Source organism: Camarhynchus parvulus, chromosome 3 (genome assembly GCF_901933205.1).
Source record: "Camarhynchus parvulus chromosome 3, STF_HiC, whole genome shotgun sequence".
In the NCBI taxonomy this organism is placed as follows: Eukaryota; Metazoa; Chordata; class Aves; order Passeriformes; family Thraupidae; genus Camarhynchus; species Camarhynchus parvulus.
Genome location: NC_044573.1, coordinates 42,005,278 through 42,026,111, shown reverse-complemented (window position 1 = coordinate 42,026,111; position 20,834 = coordinate 42,005,278).

The following is a 20,834-nucleotide window of genomic DNA, read 5'->3' as shown; positions in this document are numbered from 1 at the left end:
GGCCCCAGGCTGTGCGGGCTCTGTTCCCGAAGGTCTGCAGCGTTAAGTTGGGCGGGAGAGGAAACAGGGAATCGCAGAATCGGTCAGATTGGAAGGGACCGCAGCGGTCCGAGCTCTCTGTTCAAGCCGGGTCATATTAGAGCACATGGCACGGAATTGTGTCCAGATGCTTCTCGAGTATCTCAGTGAGGGAGACTCCACAACGTCTCCGCACAATCTGTTCCCGTATTCACAGGGTGAAGAAGTTCTTCCTCATATTCAGGTGGAATTTCCTGTTCACTGGTTTCTGCCCATTGCCTCTTGTCCTCTTGGCACCCTTCTTTCAGATACTTAAAAACATGGATAATGTTCTCTCTCAGTTGTCTCTCCTGAGGCTGAACAGGTCCATCTCCCTCAGCCTCTCCTCACATGGGAGATGCTCCAGTCCTTTAATCATCTCCGTATCCCTCCACTGGACCTGCTCCAGGAGCTCCGTGTTTCTCTTGTACTGAGGAGCCCAGAACTGGACATAACACTCCAGATGTGCCTCACCAGGCTTCCTTAGGGGGGAAGGATACCCCCCTAAGGGTATTGCCAGCAGGTAATGCTCAGAGCATTACCTGCTGGCAATGCTCTTCCTAATGCATCCCAGGATTCTATCAGTCTTCTTGTCCCCGTGAGTGTGGGCATGGCTCACGGACAGCTTTCTGTCCACCAGGACCTTCAGGTCCTTCTCCAGTGAGTTGCTTTCCATCAGCGCAGCCCCTAACCCATACCTTGGGTTGTTCACCCCTGGTGAAGGACATAACCTATGCTACATATATAGATATATGGCTTCCACCTCACAGGTCCCAGCACAATAACAAATATATATACCAAACATACTCTTGGAAAGCAATTTATTTTCAGGTTTAGCCATACAGGGCATTGCTTGGTCTCAGAGCCATCATGTGACTGTGAGCCCTACTCTGGCACTGCTTTGCGTGTCAGATACTCACTGAATTTAGCAAGACATGTACAGCTATTATGGTATTCATTGGCTTCAAGTAGCCATAAATATCTTGGAAGCAGGTCTTAAAGGGATACTTAGAAAGTTTGCAGATGATACAAAATTGGGAGGAGCTGTCAATTTCCTGGAAGGCCAGGAAGCCCTGCAGAGAGACCTTGACAAATCAGAGAGCTGGGCAATCATCAGCCATATGAAGTTCAACCAGGGAAAATGCTGGACTCTGCACCTGGGATGGGACTTGGGCATCCTGGTTGATGACAAGTTGAACATGAGCCAGCAGTGCTCTGGCAGCCAGCAGGGCCAACGCTGTCCTGGGGGCATCAGGCACAGCATCAGCAGCCAGGCAAGGGAGGGAATTGTCCTGCTCTGCTCTGCACTGGGGCAGCCTCACCTCGAGTCTTGTGTGAGTGCTGGGCACTACAATAAAAGAATGATATAAAGCACTTAGAGAGTGTCCAGAGGAGGGCAATGAAGATGATGAAGGTCCTTGAAGAGAAGGTGTTGAGGAGTGGCTGAGGACACTCGGTTCAGCCTGGAGAAGAGGAGACTGAGAGGAGACCTCACTGCAGTTACAGCTTCCTTATGAGGGGAAGAGGAGGGCCAGGCACTGATCTTTTCTCTATAGTGACCAGTGACCAGGACCTGAGGGAATGGCCTGAAGTTGTGTCAGGGGAGGTTTAGGCTGAAAATCAGGAAAAGATTCTTCACTGAGAGGGCACTGGAACAGGCTCGCCAGGAAAGTGGTCACAGCACCAGCCTGACAGAGTTCAAGAAGCATTTGGACAACACTCTGAGGCACATGGTGTGATCCTCAGGACTGTCCTGTGCAGGGCCAGGAGCTGGACTTGATGATCTTTGTGGGTCCCTTCCAACTCAGAATATTCTGTGATACTGTGAATTTTATGTATGTATTTTCATTGCTTTTGTATGGCTCTGGATATCTTTATGCCACAGAGTTTTTGAATTTTGTTGAAAGATACCGTCTTTAATATACATATGGGGTTTTGTTGGTATAGAGGCAATTTTCTTCATACTAGCTTATTTAGGACTTTATTTTGGGTTTGTGACCAGAATCAGGGATGCTTTAGCTGGGCAGTGCTTACACTGCTTCTTGAACTGCCCTGCCAGTGAGCAGACTGGGGTATACACGAAGCTGGGAAGGGACACAGCTGGGACAGCCTGACCTAAACAACCCAAGGGATATTCCAGACCATATGTCCACATGATGTCATGCCCAACAGTAACGGTTGGAGGAAGGAGGAGGAAGAGAGGGCGTTCAAATGTATGGCATTTTTCTTCCAAATTCACTGTTATGCATGATGGATCCTTGCTTTCCTGGGGATGACTGAATGCCTGCCTGCCCATGGGAAGTGGTGAACGAGTTCCTTGTCACATATCATTGGAAAAACATGAATTTCTGCTGAAATCCCCTTTCCTGTTTTTAGGTCATTTTAGTCCTCCACCATTTCCAGTGTGTCTTCTCCTCCCCAGTTAACACATACATCATTTTTGCTATCTCTAGTATTTCTCTAGTGACAGTTCTATTTCTATTGTTATTCATAATTACGGGCATAATATAAGCTTATGAGTGCCCATTGACTACAGCTTTTATTAACTTTGCTAAAGTTAAACCTGCTTCACTCATAGATCATCATATCCACTATATTAATCATGTACACGAAATCAGTGTTTTCCAGATGGCCTCCATCCATCCTAGTCTTCAAGAATGCTCCTTCCTTCTCAAATGCAGGAAATGCAATTGTAAGTTAAATACACCATCCTGTGCACAAGGAAGTTTTCACAACATTCAGAAAAGTTGCTAAAAAAAGCCTGGGTTTATCTAACAACTGTCATTTTACTGATTTTCTCTGGTTTCAGTCCATTTACTAAGAAATACAGGACATGCTAAGAGAGTTTTGACCTCCTGCTCCAGTCTGTGCCCTTCCTGACTTGAGAGAGAAGACAGCAAGCAGTTGTGCCTCACATGCCAAAAATAGCCACACATCCTTCTTCTTCCTTCAGCCTTGCTGCAGTGCATCTGATTCAAGTGATGTCAGTGCTGGCTCCCATCAATCAGAAAGAGATTGGTTCTAAAAGGACAGCTCTATGGGTGCAGACAAAAGGCCCATCTAGCACAACCTTGCCCCCAGCTCAAAGCCAGGGCAGCTCTCTCAGCAAGAGCAGGAACAAGGCAGAAGCCACAACACTTCCCCTTTGGAGTGTGCCACCCCCCTCTGCCCATGTGTGCTCAAGGGGTTTCTCAGCTCAGTGAGGTTTGGTGAGTCAGTAGCCTGACATGGTTCTCAGGCTCTCCAAGGGCTTGCCTGCCCCACCTTGAGCCTGCTTCAGCTTTTGGCCCACACAGCATCCACAGGTGAGGGGCTGCCCGGGTCTCACCTGCTGCACAAGGCACCATCTCTGGGCCTGGCTATGGCTCCATGCCTTTGTGAGCTCCTGGATTTTTGTGCTTGAAAAAACATAATTTTCCCAATGTGTCTGTGCCTGTGATGATTTCGTGTGTTAACTCATAATGTAGTCCATTTTCCAAACTATGCAGTGCTAAATTAATCAAAGTGACCTAGTACACAGCCCCTCTCTAATTTTTTTCTGTTTCTGCTTTCTGGGATGAGGGGACTAAGTGTTCAGGTTTGCTATGGATTCCTGCAGTGGCATCTTCATGTTTCCTGTGTTCCTTTGCAAATGGTCTGTAACATTTGATCAAGTGCAGCCACGCACTTAACTGATGTTTTCTGATATGTAACTCGTGCCACAGTTTCCTTCTCAGTGGCTGTGATCATTTCGGAGCTTTTCATCTTACATGAGAGGCTAGGAATTTTTTTTCCTGGTAGGTGCTGATTCAATTCACACAGTGAATTTCATCTGTGGTTTGATAGCCCAGTTATTCAACCTCACAAGGTCCTTCTGCAGTTCTTTGCAGCCAGCTCTTTTTCATGGTACCTCAAGTAACTCAGTATCAGCAGCAGACTTGTTTCGGCTGATTCTATGGTGAACAGGAGAGGTTCAAGAGACACTGGTCAATACGAAGCTACCAAAAGGTACATAAGTCTCAAAACAAATATTTAAAAGAAGCAGGGCATGAGATGTACTCAGGAAAAAAAAACTCTGCTAGTGAGTTCTTTGCATTTGTTCTGAATCTACTGGGAGATTTTAAAGTTTAAAGTTAATTCCAAAAGTTTTAAAGTTAAACTTTATTCCAAACCTCACCCCTTCTGCTTTAGATAAGCTTGCCTTACCTCACGTATATCACATCAGTGTGTATATTTAACAAAAAAGTCCCACCACGACAGAATACTCAGCAGACTGTAATTCATTACCTCAGATGACAAGCAGGAGTATGTGTGAATATGTGTGTGTACACAGAACATGACATTCTGTTCCTTTATCCAGAAAGGAGTTGCTTTTTGACAGCCATGATCATTCAATTGCCAGGCCATTGGAAAAGAGTTGCAGGGGGATGGCAGATAGTTTTTACTGAAGACTTTCAGCATAACTGGAGAAAAAGGTGCAGAAACTCTTCTGAAGCAAATGCTAGTAGAGGAGAATACTATCCTTGGGTTTTAATGCTGTTTCAGTTGTGCCCTAACCTAATTATAACCATAACCCTAAGCCTGATTCAAATGACATAGTGAGACATCCAGAGATGTAGAGAAATCTACCCTGCTCCAGTTTGCCCTAATGCACTTTAGAGCTGTAGTTAAGTGTTTAGATTGAGATGGATGGTGTAAGAAATGACACAGTAGAGCATACCTAACAGTGGATACTGTAATGCTGTCTTCTAGTTTAAATTAGTCAGGAGGGAGCTGGAGAATTTTGCTATTTCTTAATTTCCATTTTTCATTATAATGGCACATACAGGCACAGCCACCAAAAGAAATTGTCCTGCCTGCTCCCTCTACTACTTCTCCAGTTGTGCCTGCCTTCCCTTTCCCCATGCTACTGCCTGCTTTGTGCTGGCAGGAGAGTTTCATTGGCTCAGCAATGGACTAGGAACTTTTTTTCCCCACTAAAAACTTTTCTCCACTTAAAAGTAACTGTCAAGCTACAGCATTACATGCTGCATCAAAAATCACACCAAATTTTAACAAACCCTCTCTGCACTGAAGGCAGAGCTTCTGCCTCTTTCCTTCTCAATCAGCTTCCAGAGCCCTCGTGCAAGCTCCAAACTGACCCGTTTTCCACCTCTTGTCTTGGCCTCTCAGCTTCTCATTATCTACACATAGCTGCTGCTTTGTGTGGTACCTTCGCTTCCAATTGACATCAGGCTATGAGAGCTCCCCCTGCACCTGCTGCCATAAAGAGCAGATTTCCTGTAGCTCTGTCCCTTGCGACCTCTGCTTCGTCTCACAGCTCAGCTGCAAACTCTGCCTTTCTTCTTCTTCTTGCATTCATCTTTGTTTTTCCCTCTCTGCCCCATCACTGCTTCACCAGAGATCTTTTCTGTTTCAGTAGTAAATAATGTATTCATCAAAACATGCCACTGAAGGGAAGCCAGTTCTACTTGCAAATTCAAATCAAATTTAAAAAAAAAAGGTTTTGCCTGGCATAAAAATGAGGAAATCCCAGACATGTTGTACTTGTTTATTTTTATCTCTTCAGCATCAAGACATCTTGATCTTTTTAAGCTAGGCTCACATGTGGCACTGTGGCATCTATCATAGATCAGAAGAGTAAAAAAACATCATGCTCGTGTTCTAAACCGGATTTCTTTTCCAGCTATTCTTCTCATCCTCTCCCCTTCCCTTTAAGAACCATTTGCAGGGCACCTTTTGAAGAATGGCTGCAGCATGGACTGGGACAGCTGCAGTGAGGTGGGAGGGTGGGAAGGAGTGGTGGTGTGGAGCAGCAGCATGGGCTGGCAGAGCGCAGTGAGGCGAAGCACCCAATTGTCCAAAACCAGAAGAACTCCTTTCACTTTCAGTGATAAGTTCATCAGCAAATGATTGTTTTCCATCAAAAACCAGTAAAAGCCATGGTATTTTGGGTTAATATGCAAAGAACTTTTAAATATATGTATTTTTAGTCACCCACAGAACTGAAGCAAATTTTTTTTTGCATGGCTTTAATCAGTGTTTTGTTTAGATGTACCATCATACCCTATCCAAAATGAATTGTTCTAAATTTGTGCTTTAGTTAATTCTGTGGGTACTTACAATACCTCTGGAATATGCTTTGTGATGTGATTAGCATAAAGGTAATCTTCCTAATAGACAGAGCAATAAAATAAATATAGGTGCCTAATGTGAAAGGTAAAAGTCCCAAACTCAGTTATTAAACCACAGAACTCCTAGAAATTTCAGCTAAGCCAGGATTTTGTAAAAAAAACCCAAAAAAATCCCAGCTTTTTAAAACAAACTCATGTCAATCTGAAAGAAAAAGATGAGGCTTTATTGTGATTCTTGTTACAGGAGAATACATTTCACTTTCCAGAATCACCTGTTTCATTATTCATATACAACTGTGGCAGAGCAGCTCTTTGGCTTTCCTGGCATCATTTTCTGATCTTGTTCCAAAGACAGTGTCAACTGGTGTCAGGGTAGGCTTCAAAACAAGAGTAAAGCTGATAGCTCATTATCACTCAATTAAAAATATTATGGAATTAATAATCACATATTATGGATAACTCAAAATTTTTGAAGTCCTAATCCAGTGGTATACAATTCAAAAGAGTTAAGCCTTTCAATGTTTATTTTGACTGAATGACTTCCTATAAATTTAAATTAGTTGAAGAAAAGAACTAAGTTTCCCTAGAGACACCTGATCACTAGTAGATGAGACAAGGATTCATACTGCTGTTCTGCAGGCTTTAATAATGAATTTTACTCACAGTAGCGTGAACCAGCCATAATTCTATGTCAGTAGATCAACTAAGAACAAAACTGTGAGAAACAAAAGCAGGAACACTAGTGATTTAAAAAGCAGAATAAACATATTTTTCTCATCAACTGTCCTTTTTACTGAATTAATCACCCCAAATCCCAAATTTCCTCAAATTTATTTCTCACACTGTTCAGTATCTACTGCTTGTCACAAACTGGGATTTAAACACTACACTACAACCACTAAGTAAACAAACATTCCTGCATTATTTTTTTTTACATCTGGATATGGAATTACTTTCTATTGAGCTGTCATTATTATAGTGGAAGTTTTTTCACAGCACATGTGTATTTGGATTTGAAGTTGTCATTTGGCTGTAGCATTCATTTTAAATAAACCTTACTTCTATAACATGTCATCTTAGGATGGCCATTGTATACATCTGTTCTCATGTGTGGATTGAGTAGGTCCCTATGAGGCGAAGGCCATTTTCTCCCATTTCCATACCAACATGCCTTGTAAGTGAAGTATCACTTAAATAATGTATTAAACAGAAATTCACGGCATTGAAATTTCTAGTATGTAAAACATGTTCCCTTGCATGCCAGAAATCCAAGGGACACTAAAGCAGGATTGCCATCTGGGGATTGAAAGCCCACATCCTCACTTCTGTAGGGTTTGCCTGAGAATGTGCAGATGGGCAATGTAGCAGGCATCCAGGCATTTCTGAGGAAATGGGGAAAAACCTACTCTCTTCTGTGACCTTCACAGGCTTAGCCTGTTCACAGGTATTTTCCTGACTGCTAAGCCAGCAGCCAATCCTGCTGGTGGTACTGTTGTCTGCCTGATCAGAATTGCAAAAGGAAATATTTCTCTGGTTGGTGATACAAACCACACATAACAATTCTAGGAAATTCTGGTTGTCTACTTTTTAAGAAGTAAACCAGACGAATTAAAAAGTCATCCCCATTTTATTCTCCAGTTCAGGAAATGCCATGAGGTGACACAAATATTTCAGTTATTAATGCCTGAAAAGAGGAAAGCTGATTCCATTTCAGACACCATCAGATAATACTTTTGCCAGAGGATGTTATTACAGTTTTATGCTAAATATAAATATAAATAATCTGTCTTCTGCTACAGAAAAAATCACTACTGGCTGGAAACAATTATTGTGAGATAATACAGGGAAGTTTGCCAGCCAGGCTTGTTACATTTTCTAGCTCTACATTTATAATTTACATTACTGCACAGCACTATCTCTGAGCACAGCCAAGGCTCTGCTGCTCTATTTATGAACTCACTTTACGTATCAGTGGCAAAATTATAAGGCTGAAGTAAACCATGCAGTGAAGTAATCTAAACCAAATCCTTAGAAGATATTAATTTCCATTCAGGAAATAAGCACCACCTTTAAATGGACCACATTCAATATGAGTGAATTATTATTCCAATTTTTCAGCCAGCTTTACAACTTGCCTGTGGCTCAATGCCAGCGTTTTGCTTAGCAGACTAATGAAAATTTGATTATCAAAGGCACCAGGTCAGCTGCACACACAGTGGGCAGGGAGTGAGCTGTAGCAGCCACCTTGGTCAGACACCAGGCCAAGGAATTGTCCATCACCTCATTTTATTATGTCAGCAATAAAAAAAACAAGGCATGCTCCAAACAGCTGTCCGGGCCTAAGAACAGGCTGGTGTGGACCCAATTTTCCCTGTCCCAGTGATCTGTGGAGAAGGATAAAGTGTGGGAAAGAGTGTCCTGCTGAGTCTGCCCTGGGAAAAGGGACGTTCATGAAGGAAGCAGTCATCCCTCCTGGGCCCACAGGTGTTTATAAGGGAAGGCAGGGCAGACATGCACAGGGAAGGGGAGGGAGAAAACCACTTCAACAATTTTTTTTTTCATTCTTGGATCAGCAAGTTGCAATTGCACTGGAAGTGAAATCCTAGGGAAGCCAGTGAAAAAAATCTCACAGGCAGATCATAGGACCAGACTTCCACAGAGAAAACCAACCCTTACCATTTAACAGCTTATCAGCAAACTCAGAATTCAACAGAGCATGCTCTGGGAGAGTTGTTACAATGTCACTCGTATTATCTTGGTCTGATCACAGGAAACTGGAAAATTCTCTTTGGGAACAAATGTCTGGATGGAGATAAGGCTGCATTTGCAGTTCATGGCTCCTGTGTGATTTGCGGTGGAGAAGGCTAAATGTGGCTCCATTCAAAATGTTGAAGTTAGCTCCTGGGAAACATTGTCCTGGTGAAATGAAAGTCATGGAAACTGTGTGGATGTCTGCTTTTAAATGGCTGTGTGAGAATGGAACTTTTGTTTCCCCTTTCACTTTTATTTCCTTATTCCTTGCATGGTACTTATTTTAGAGCAAAAAAAGGAACAGGAGCAAAAGTGCTTGCTCAGCTTTTTGAAGTTGGAGCAAATGCTTTGTCTATAGCAGAGATGGGACTCTGGGGTGGGGGAAGGTTGTTGCAAGGCTCTGTCAGCTGCTGTGCTGCAGATGCCACTTGTCCTAACTGCCAGGCTGTGGGCAGGAGTCTGGCACCTGGAAGGGCAATGCTGGTTAGAGGGAAGATCCCCTGGTTTGTCCTTCTTATCCATCTGACATGTGCCAAAACTCTGCAAAAGCAGGATTTGTACTAAATAAAATTGGGTCCCCAGTTCAAAGCCTGGAAGTTAGGATATTCGTCTGTCTTATTGGTGGCTGATGAGAGGACATCAGCTTTCACAAGGTCTTATGACAGCCTCAAAACCCGAGTCACCTTCTGGAGGTTCCCATGTCTTCCAGCTGACTGCAGAGGGAACCAAGGAAGGTCACCTTCCTCAGCTTGGCACCCCACACACTAGGAGATGACTCTGGGCTATATAAATGGGCGCTCAAACAGAAGGCTGTGATTCAGCCCTTGGGAAAAATAACCAGAAAAGGAGAGAGTGGTGCATATGGTTTGGCAGAAAGCAAGAGGGAAAAGCTAGAGGAATAGGGAAGGCAAAAGGAAAAAAAAAGGGAAGAAATAGAAAGGAATGAGCATGAGCTGTAAGATGGAAAGCAACTGCCAAAGGGAAATAACAAAGAGACCACAGGACTAAAAGTGTCTGAGAGGTCAAGCAGAGGGAAGTCAAAAGCACATGAGTGACAAGCCTGAGCATCCTGTGGAGAAGCATCCCTGTGCCTTGGCAGAGGAGCAGCAATTGCCCAAGGCCACCAGAGTGACTGGCTCAGCCACCTTCAGGGCCTGGAGGGAGCCCTGCATGAAGGACACTGCAGTTTGCTCTGTCAGGGTCACTCTGTGATGACCCCTTCCGCCATTTCTGGTTACAGCCGAAATTTAGCACCTGGGAGTCAGCAGCCAGAGAACACAATTGTCTTTTCCTCATGACAAACATTCATCACTGTTCAGCAGACACAGGGCAGAGTTTCTGACGTGTGGTACCAGCAGGAGGAATTTTTCAGCTTTCTGGTTTCAATTTCTCTTTTAGATGTGAAATGGCGGCAAATTATTCAGTGCTTTTTCCTTGCTCTGCTTTCCAAATTATCTCAGCACGACCAAGGTAACATAAGCACAGAGAAGCCTTCAAATATATTCAGTGTGTACTGGAAATCTCTGGAAACACTTTTGGTTTAATTGTTAAATGTCTTTCATACTTACAATATACTTGGAAAGTTACGCAAATCTGCATATTATACAAATCCAGTGATTAAAAGTCACTTACTGGTTCATAACAGTAAATGTGCTGCTGAGTGGCAAAGTTAAGGATGGTTAATAGAAAAGAATGTGGGAGACATTAGCCAGTGAAATTGCTTTGATAGAGTCCATTATCTTTAATGGAGTTTTTACAGTTGTGCATACACGTGTACCTGCTGTGAAGACACCAAATTACAAATAAAACTCTGGTAGAGCCAAGCCACAACTTAACTGTTTAGACCATTGATAATAGGACCACCCTTGCAGCTGGATTAAGTACTGTAAAACACAATGAGATGTGTTTACTCTTTGAGAAACCTTCCTGTTCACCACTTGGTGCTGTGAGGAAGCATTCCTTAGGGGCAGCCTGCACATCTGGAAAGGGGGCATCCAGGCTCCAATGTGCCCAGAGCTGCAGTGAGAGGCCCAGGGAGGCACAGAGGAAATTCTCACAACTGCCTGTTTCCCCACCACAAATTAAGTGACTGAGTGATCACAGGCCACAACTGAATTACAGGAGTGAGTCACAGAGTTCAAAACAAGAGCATCCACTAATTGTTTCATGGAAGAGGCTCAGGGAAGTCAGAAGAAGGATTTTGTAGGATTTTCTTTTACTCATTGTGAGCTTTGTAGTCTTTTGTAGCAAAGCCAGCCCTTGTGATCTGAGAGTTTATTTTACGACTCATAGCCCAGGGAGGGCTGTGTTCCAGGGCTGGGCATAAATCCCTCATGGGCAGCTTTTTCTGCTGTGAGTCTGGAACAGCTTTGGAGCTGCCTTCTGGAGCTCTCAGACACCACCAGATGGCAAATGGGAGGAGGGGATAAATGGCCCTGTTCTCAGTCTAGCTGTCCCATCAGCTGTGTGCAAATGTTTTGGTCAGTTTGATTAAGATTTGTTCACCTGCATTTCAGGTGTTCAAGGGAAGAAGACGACCTGTAATTTTTATTTGACAAATATCTCTACCCTAAGCCTCTAGAAGCGGATGTCTCAATTATCATCCCCTGAGCCTTGCTCAGCGAGGCTTAGAGCCCCAAAGGACAAAGGACATTCATCCACTGGCAGATTGCTCTGGTGAGGTGGTCACTGAGGATGCAGATGGCTTCCACAGCTTATTACCACAGGCTTACAAGCACACTGCAAATTTATGGCTTGGGCCTCCCTCGTGGCTGTGCTTTGGCCCTTCCCTGCCCCTTCCTGACCACCACCCCCAGCAAGATGCTGCAGTTGAGACACACACAGCCCGCTCACTTTTACAGTGCTGATTCCCCTGATCTCTTTGGCCTTTTTCTTGGAAAAACAATCTGTTACCCTTTCTGGGTAACTCAGCTCCTCCGTAAGTGCTCTCAGCCCTGATTTGCCCAATTTGTGTCGTGTTCCTCTCCCACAGCTTCACCTCTATTGTGCTCCAAGTTTCAGAATCCAGGAATCCAGAAAATAGTCCAGGATCCAATGTGCACTAGTGGTATAGAAACATCTGCCAAAAACGTCTTAGTGCACGCTGGGTTTCCATGTACCCATTTCTCGGGATAATTCAGATTTGTGGTCTCCAGCTGCTCTCCAGTTGGTAACACTGAGCTTTTCCTTTTCGCTGCTCTCTCTCTGCTTTGAGACATGAAGTCTCCTCTCATTCTTGCCATTTCTGATCCCACATACCCACCTAAGACAGGAAAGGATCACAGCCTACCTGTTGGACTGTTTTTTTCTGAGCTAAAGCTTATTCAGTATCTCAGAACTCTTTACAGTACTTCCTTCCAGATCAGAGCTAACCAAGGCTCAGTGACTCATTTGTCTGGAGTCGTGTTCTTTTTGAATTTCAGTCCAACCTGAAGATAAAAAAATCAACAGAGGAAGCAGATGAATCAAAATGGGATTTGCAGTTTGGTGGAGAAAAGACCCGTGAAGGCAGATTCACTTGGCAGAAGCTCAGCTGGGGGGGGGATTCAGAGGCAGGCAGAAAAGACTTTATGCAAATATAGTGATTTTTCCCATTGAGATTATATGGGCACAAAATACGTAATGTCCAAGAGCTAAGGTCCCTTCCAACCCAAACTCTTCTATGATTTTATTATGATCTCACCCTTGTACTTTTCTGAATGAAGAAATTGAGCAGTGGATACTTCTGGACCTGTCCTCCACTAAGAGCTCTCTGGTGGAGAAAGGTCCCTGCTGTTGGCAGGAGCTAGGCTCCTTTGCATTTTTCTTCTGCCTGATTTTTTTTTAAAAAAGACGACAATTTTTTTTCCATTGACAAAAAATTTAAAAACTGCAAAAATAAGCAGGCTTGGAAAGTGAGCAGAAATTAGAAACTTTTGCCAAAAATTGGAAATTTTCAATGTTTTGCACTTGGATTTAATGCAAAGTCCATTTGGAATAAAGGTACTTGTTAAATTATTATCAGGAAAGGGAGAGTTAGCAAAGATATCAGCCAGGATTAAGAAGGAACCTAAATTAGTGGAAAACTATCACATTTGGGGACCATTTACTAGAATAGTAACACTTATGTTCTTGTATTTAAAAAAACAGCTTGGTCTCAGCTGTCTAAAAAACCCCATTGCATTACTGCCAAGTCATTAGCTTACAAAGTTCCAGGCCCTGTCTACACACAAGCCTGCCATCAGTTTAACTAAAATCACTATTTAATCCATTTAGAGCAATCAGCACAACCCTTTTTTTTTTTGGGTAACCAAATTAACCTAAATCAATACAAGCCTGTTGCAAAGAGAGACAAACAATTTAAGGACCTTGACATCAAAACCTCCATTAGCTCAGGCAGTGTAAGATTTTTGGTGAGGCAGGAGCTCAGGTCAAGCCAGGGAGATGCTGCCATGATTCTTTTTGCACCATAGAGCTGTGCCAGAAGCACATCCAGTAGCAGCTTTGAATTGAGGTGCCCAAATTTGAGGTGCCCAAGTGGTCTCTCCCATTTTACACGCACAGCCAGGATCCCCACTACTTCTCTGGGCCATGCCCTGCTGTGTTTGGAAGCTGTGGCCACCCTCGCGCTGTCCTCTTCCCAGCCCTTAACCCTGCATTACCATCACAACCAGACCCCTGGAGGAGCTTTAGGGGGAAGGTTTACATGGCTTGCTCCTGTAGAAGTCATTTAACTTCAATGGCCCAGCAAACCTTGTTTAAATTCTATTCTCCAATGCTGAAAAACATGAGAGTGTAAGCACAGCAACCCCTCAGGTAGAAACAACAACATCCTTTTCAACAACATCCTCCTTCCCAGTGTTCACAGCTGCCTGGGCAGGAGACCAGGTCTCCTCTCCAGAGACCTCTTGCACCCTTCTGCTGGGAGACAAGGAGGAAAACAGCAGCAGGGGGTTCCTCAGCTCAGTTTGGTTTGTTGAGTCAGCAGCCTGCAGTGGCTCTCACTCTCTAAGGGCTTGCCCAGCCCCACTTTGTGACCACTCCAGTTTTTGGCCCACACAGCATCCGCAAGGGCGGGGTTCCCCGGGTCTCCATCCACTGTGCAAGGCACAGCTCCTGGTGCTTGCTCTGAGTCAGGCTATGGCCAGCTCCAGTTGATCATGTCTCACTCTTCTTTTGGCAGAGACAGTGAGTGGTTACTCCATATCAATCTTTATGGCACACGTAACTCTGTAGGCCTCTATTAACCCCTCCAGCCCGCTGGACTTGCAGCTTCCTTCCACACAGAAAATATTCCCTACCTTTAGTCATCCATTCTACCTTTCTCTGGACCTTTTTCAGTTCTGCTATATCCTTTCTGAGATAAAGGATCAGAGTCACACTCAAAAGCAGGTGACCCAGGATTTCATACAGTTACATTTTAACAGCATACCCTTGCTTTTATTCCTAGTCCTCAAAATCCCTAACATAACACTGGGGTTATTTTTGCTTATTGACAATCATTGAATAGATATTTTCTTGGAAAAAAAATCCCGATATTTTGAAGGGGATACATGGGGATTATTTTTCCCTGTGTATTGCTTCACATCTACCTACACTCAGTCTGTTTCCCTACCCTGTCACTCTGCAGATCCATATTGCTCTTCTGCACATTTTTAGTCACCCATTGTCTTTACTACAGTGGATATCTCAACGTGAGCAAATTTTTCACCTCACAGCTCACCTGCTTTTCCATGTCTCTATGTGTATGCGCCGTATGTGTGCACAGGGCAGTGGGAGGGAAGTGCACAGGAAATAAGGCAAAAATCCAAGTACATACTCATGTATCAGTTATCCCATTTTCAGGTCCTGCATCAGCAAACATCCATGGTAATACCCTACAGTAAAATGTGACTTCCAAAAGCAAAAGAGACCAGAACCAGAAAAGCAGGGCCACAGGCAGGCCAGGGAAGGGCTGCCAGGTTTCAGAGGCACCTTCATAGCTGCCTGTCTCTGAGTTTTCCTGCTGCCCAGAGGGAGCATCAAGCTCAACTCCAAGAGCTCCTGATGACCTCAGGGAGAACTTTGAGCTCTGCCCCAGGTCAAAGCTGCAGGATGTAGCTGCTGAGTTTCGTCAGCTTAGGGACGCCACTACCTTCCCTGCTGAAGCTGGGGGTTTCAAACTCTTTACTGAAGACACCAGCTGGAATCTCACTGGAGTTTATTGTAAAGACTGAGAGGACCCAAACTGCCTCTGACCTTTATATATGTGCATGTTGAGTCCCAAGCATTCAGAGGTTCACAAACGAAATCTGTCTTTGTTAAGCTGTGGCAGAAAAAGACGGAAATCCCTCTGAAACTTGTGATCTTCCAGAGGCAAAGGAACTGCTCTAAAACAAACCAGCATCTCCTTCCTCCCCTGGCTCTACTCCAGAAAGCAGTTTACATTAATGAGGTATCTGGCCCCCAGCTAAGTTACAAAAAGCCAAAGATGCTCAGATATGACTGTGACAATATAACATAAAACAGGGCTAATTTGGTACTGCAGAATGCCTGGGTAGCAACAGATGTCTACAGCCATGTGTCCAGACACACCAGCCTCACCTGATCTTTTCCAGTGTGCCAGCCCTCCACCCTGGAGCTGGGTACAGGACAGGCAGGAACTGTGGGTGTAAGAAGAGATCTATGCTGTTCTCTGGCTTTCAGTCCCAGAGTAGGTATCCTGTGGAGATCATACCCTGCAGGAGACAGACCTAAAATTGCCCTTGAATGACCTTTAGAAGAAGAATCTCTAGGGTGACAGTGCCACCATTTCTGAGTCTATTGATGTAATTTTGTAAGTAATTGTTATTAATGCCTTTCCACTGGGAAAATCCAAGTGATGACTGTATTATCCCCTTTAAAAGCCTAATGCTTCATCATCCCTCTGCTGTGGTGCATGCCTGGTCTCTCCTGGCCTGGGACACCCCTGAGCAAGGGAGACACAAAGGCCCAGGACAACACAAGGGACCAAATCGCCTTTAAAACTGGGCAATGTCCCAGGACTTAAGCACCAACCCCAGCCCCCTTCTGTTCAGCCACTTCTTTTATCCTGCAGACACACAGTGGGCTTGGAGCCTCCCGTGTTTCTACTTGAGGGGTTGCTGTGACAACAACAGTCAGGGCAGGGAAGCACACAGGCACATTCGCACATGCAGGAGCATTTGATTTTATACCAGGAGTTCAACAGCTAAACAAGGCTTGCATTTTCTTGTATAGGTAGCATGATCAGAACATAAAGGTATTTAGGACTCGAGTCTATAAATCCTTACAGACTCCTTCAATGTACTAGTTCAAATAAGAACATTTGTATAATTCTCAAATCTGCAAGAACATGCCTGGTCAAAGTTTCTCATGGCTTTTTATTTATCTGTCTTCAAAACACCATATGCATATATGATGAGATATAAAATAAAAATATGCTATTCTCTGGTATTCCCCAGATTTCCAAATAGTAGAGTATGCAGAGAGCAAAAATTATTACTATCAGAAACTTACCTCTAAAAATTAAATTTACACCACATCACTAATTGTGTTTATAAGCGCTTAAAGAGAAAACAATAATTAACTTGTAACTCACAGCCAAAAGCTTGAGCACTCCAAAGGCTGGACACTAGGTGGCAGAAAAATTATATGTTCTCCAGTACCTTGCAAATACTCATCCTTCTAGTAAAAAGGCAGGCCCAGGGTGTTGTAGGATGTATCTCAAATAAATTGAAGGTTTATAGCTGCCCTGCTTTTCCTGATCCGTTCAAATGAGCACAGATTCTGTTAAGGTTGGGCTTTTTTGGTCCTGCAAAGCAACATTTCTCCAACAGCCCATCAACCAGGAGCCATCACAGGCAGAGGCTATGCTGAAAAAGCTGGAAAAAGGGCTTGGGAAGGAGGCAAAGGAAACAGGTGTTAGTACACATCCTACCCATGCCCTGCCCTACTCTTCGTGCCCTCCAGCAAAGATATAGAAACCATAAATAAAATAATTAATAAATATAAAATAACAGGCATCAGGACCTTATGAGGGCAAGCAGGAAGTTCTACATCAGTGTTTCAAACATCATCCCCTGCTCACTGGGCACATGTAAATGCAGGCCTGTGGCAGGTCACAGACATGCCCATGTGAGTGACCATGGCATTTTGGTGGCGCAGCTTCTGGCCTTGGCTGGCTCTTGGGAGCAGAAGGAGCTCAAGCTTGCTCAGGTGGGAGCAAGGCTGGAGGTTAACTAGTCACACCTTATTGCAGGCTCCTGGCTGATTTACTGATTTATGGCTTCATCTTACTCATCTTCTCGCACAGGCCTGGCATCTGCTGCCTGTCACTTCTACTTCCAGGTATGAGGTGCAAAGTAAAACACACCTGCCAATTGCCCCTGCTGCAAGGAGAGAAACAACCCCACTCCCTCCTAAAAGGAGACTCCTGGGACTTAATGTTCCCATGACACCCAAACTCCCAGAACTGACGATTCAAGCACATCCTTCACCACCCTGGGGCCTGTCCCTGAGCACAAAAGGGTCATTTTAACAAAAACCTGGACAACTTCCAGACCAGTATTTTCAGCTTCTCTTGCAGGGGTCATTTGAAGAGAGGACCTTAAGGATGAATTTAATGGAACTAGTAGGACCCTTCTGGATTAAAAGGGACTTGCAAACCTGCAGGAAAGCTCAAGGCTTTGGGAGAAGTGCCCAAAGCTAGATGTACCCCAAAACCTACACTGCATCTGTAGCCAAGAAACAGTTTATGATGGGCTCCAGAAGTCATCTGACCTTTTGTGGCAGTGCAGGAGTAGAGCACACACAATAGAGTCTTTCTTTAGGAGGAATGAACATCTGCATGACATGAAAACAACAACACTAGGGAAAGAAAAAAAAGAGGATAAACCCACATGTCACTGGTCTGCAAGATCCAATAGTGGAGGCTCAGAGTTCAGCCCCCCAGGGTGGCTGAAGGGACACCAGAGCCAGCCTGCCTGGCCTGTGGGAGGAGCTGAGAAAGGAACCATCACATCACTTTTGGCCAGCATTCAGGGAGGCACCGACTGGCTCCAGAAGTAGTCATGAGCAAGTCTCTTCTGCTGCATTCTGCAAATAGGCCTTTCAAAGGGATGATGGGTGAGGTAAAAAGAGGTAGAATTTGTGGGAAATCATACTCCTCAAAGACAACCTTCCACAGAACTGGAGAAGAAACTTCTTTAACGTTTGTAGGCAATTTTCCTTGGCTCGTGATGATTGCAAACCTCAGAATAACCGAGGTTTGCTCACCTGCAAAAGCAACATGAGATCTGCCCACCCACCACCCATCCTGACACACGACACCATGGCTGCCATAGGACATATGCACCAGGCCTTATCCGAATGCAGGAATACCAGACCTCTCCCCTCAGAGTCACAGCACTACTCCCACATTTGGAGGTGCGAGCAGACAACCCTACCTAAGAAACCCATCGATTCCTCTTCCTGCATGGACACATTTTACCCCAGGATTCCAGCTAAACACGGAAAGAACTGAACCATGGGATGGACATGGGCCATGGCTCAAAAGAACAGTACAGCCTGAGAAAGGATAAGTAAAGAAAGGGAAGAAACAGAGAGGGGTTTGAAGCAGCAATGCCAGCGAAATGGACACGTAAACAGCACACAAGGGGGAACTGTGGTCACCGTAAGCATTTCTTTATGTTAAAAACTGTATCTAACCATGTCTCTAACAGCTGCAGATGATGGCAATTCAAACATCAAGGTTTGTGGCTACCAGTGTGGGAGTGAAGGTAATATAACTGGGAAGTTGGGTCATATGGGAACTGAGAGCTTGTTGATTAGTGAGAGCACAACTGGAAGCCTGCAAACCCTGCTCAGTCCAGGACCTGCAGGTTCTCAGCTGCTCAGGAAATCAAGTTCCCCTTATTTATGGCCCAAGGCTAGATCAATGCATTGGGGACCTTGTGGTAATTTTAAATTCAGTTCCTTTGGTCAACTCCAAGTCTCTCTTATAGCTGAGTCACTTGGTTTCAAAGTGTTGTTTCCAACTTCTTGCAGGGCTGTCTTCCTGTCCCACGTCCTCCCCAGTCCCACCCTCCTTGCATGTGCTCCCGCTGTCCTGTGGCTCAGCCTGCTCTTCCTCCATGCTGTCCCACTCCTTGCCACTCTTCCCCCCTTTGTCTCTACCTCACTTCCTTCCATTTTGCCTCTCCACTGCCTTCACCCTTCCCAACTAACCCTTTACTGTCACACTGCAGACTTCCATAAGTTTGGACAAGTTTCTTTTCCAAAATGGGAAGTGGTAAACCAACCTACTACTACACACCGTCTTCTGGTAAAAATCCTGTCACTTTATCCCCTTCCCTTTCTACCATCTTCCTTTTGTTTGTCTTGGCTGACCTTTTGCCTACTCTCAAACTGCAAACTCTTTGAGGGCAGTGCCAGAATCTGGATTCTATAAAGCACCTAAAATGCTAAATAATATAAAAGGTGCGGTTTATTTTCTTCTTCTTTCGATTTTCAATAAACTCACTGAACATCCAAGTAAGCAGGAGTTTAAGTAGACAGACATATGTGTCTTATCAACAGGAAGTTTCTCTTGCATAACTTCTCTGGCAGTTCTGGAAAGCTAAATGCGGGTGCGTTTTTCCTCACTGAAAATTAACACTCAGGGAAAAAAGTGAACCCGTAAAGAAAAATCATTTCTGAGAAAGGAGATTCCAGAAAAAGAGATGATTTTTAGCACGCAGAGCTGTCCTTGTGAAACATCTGCTATGACGTAGTCCTGTTCTGGCTGCAGACCAAGCGTATCAATAGCTCCATAGAGTAATGGGATAAGAAATGGGAAAATTGCCATTGCTTGTTTAGCAGCTTGTTTTGCTGATAAATGTCTGTCACTTTTCAAATAGCTACAGTGCAATTGTTTTTTGGGGAAAATATTTCCTTGAGCAGGAGGTTTTCAGGCCATTAGCTACTTCCCATCTGTGCTGGTGTTTTAATACACTGCACATACACTTTGCTCCTTATTAGAAATTATTCACAGCTTTTGATTATGGCCAGGCAGCCTGAAGTTTAGAAATCATGTCTGCCATTAAAAAAATTTATATTGCCTTACCAAAAATTTAAATCTCAAAATCATTAGAACCAGTACGTACTTGTTGGAAGAGCATCTACTTCTAAACATTGCTGGCAGGGGGAAAGTACTCTTTTAAGACATCTGTAGTTTTAAAATAATGAATGACTGTATAAAAGCAGGAGCTGACTAAAGTGGTGGCCACTGTGTGCTCATTCCATGGCTAGAGGCAGAATGTCACTGAGCCAAGCAGTGCAATGTGCTGAAATCCATCTCATCTGTTTCAAACTGTGCCATGAACATTTTTTAATTCCCCCTGATAGCTGCTAGGACAGACACGAGACAGATCTCTGTTTAATATCACACACTATGTCTAACAGTATCTGCTTTCACTTCACACACTTACACTAAACAAGCAATGACTTGCAGTATATTTAGTGTGCCAAAAGAGGCACAACTGCACTGTAGCTGCATCAACTGAAATCCTAGATGTATGCATCTCAGGGAGAGGGTGACACCCCAAAACTATTCCTTTTCAGCAAAAAGCCTTCTTTCTTTCCCCTCCTCTCATCAGGAAAAAAAAAGCAGCAAACAAAGGAGAGATGTAGAAACATGGGTACTGTTGCAGATTTGTTCCAGGGATATACTTGCTTTGTCATCTGAATCCTTTGCATTTTCTTCATTCAAAAGTTTCACATGAAGTTTCTATACTAACAAGTTATTAGACATCACAGAATAAAGTTAAGGGAGAAGAAAAACATTCAGCATTAGAAAGTGCTCATGGAAGTATGAATATAGGAATGCATCAAAACTTCCAAGTGAAGTCCTTCACAGTGGAAACTTGCACTGTAATTTACCACTTGGACTGACAGGCA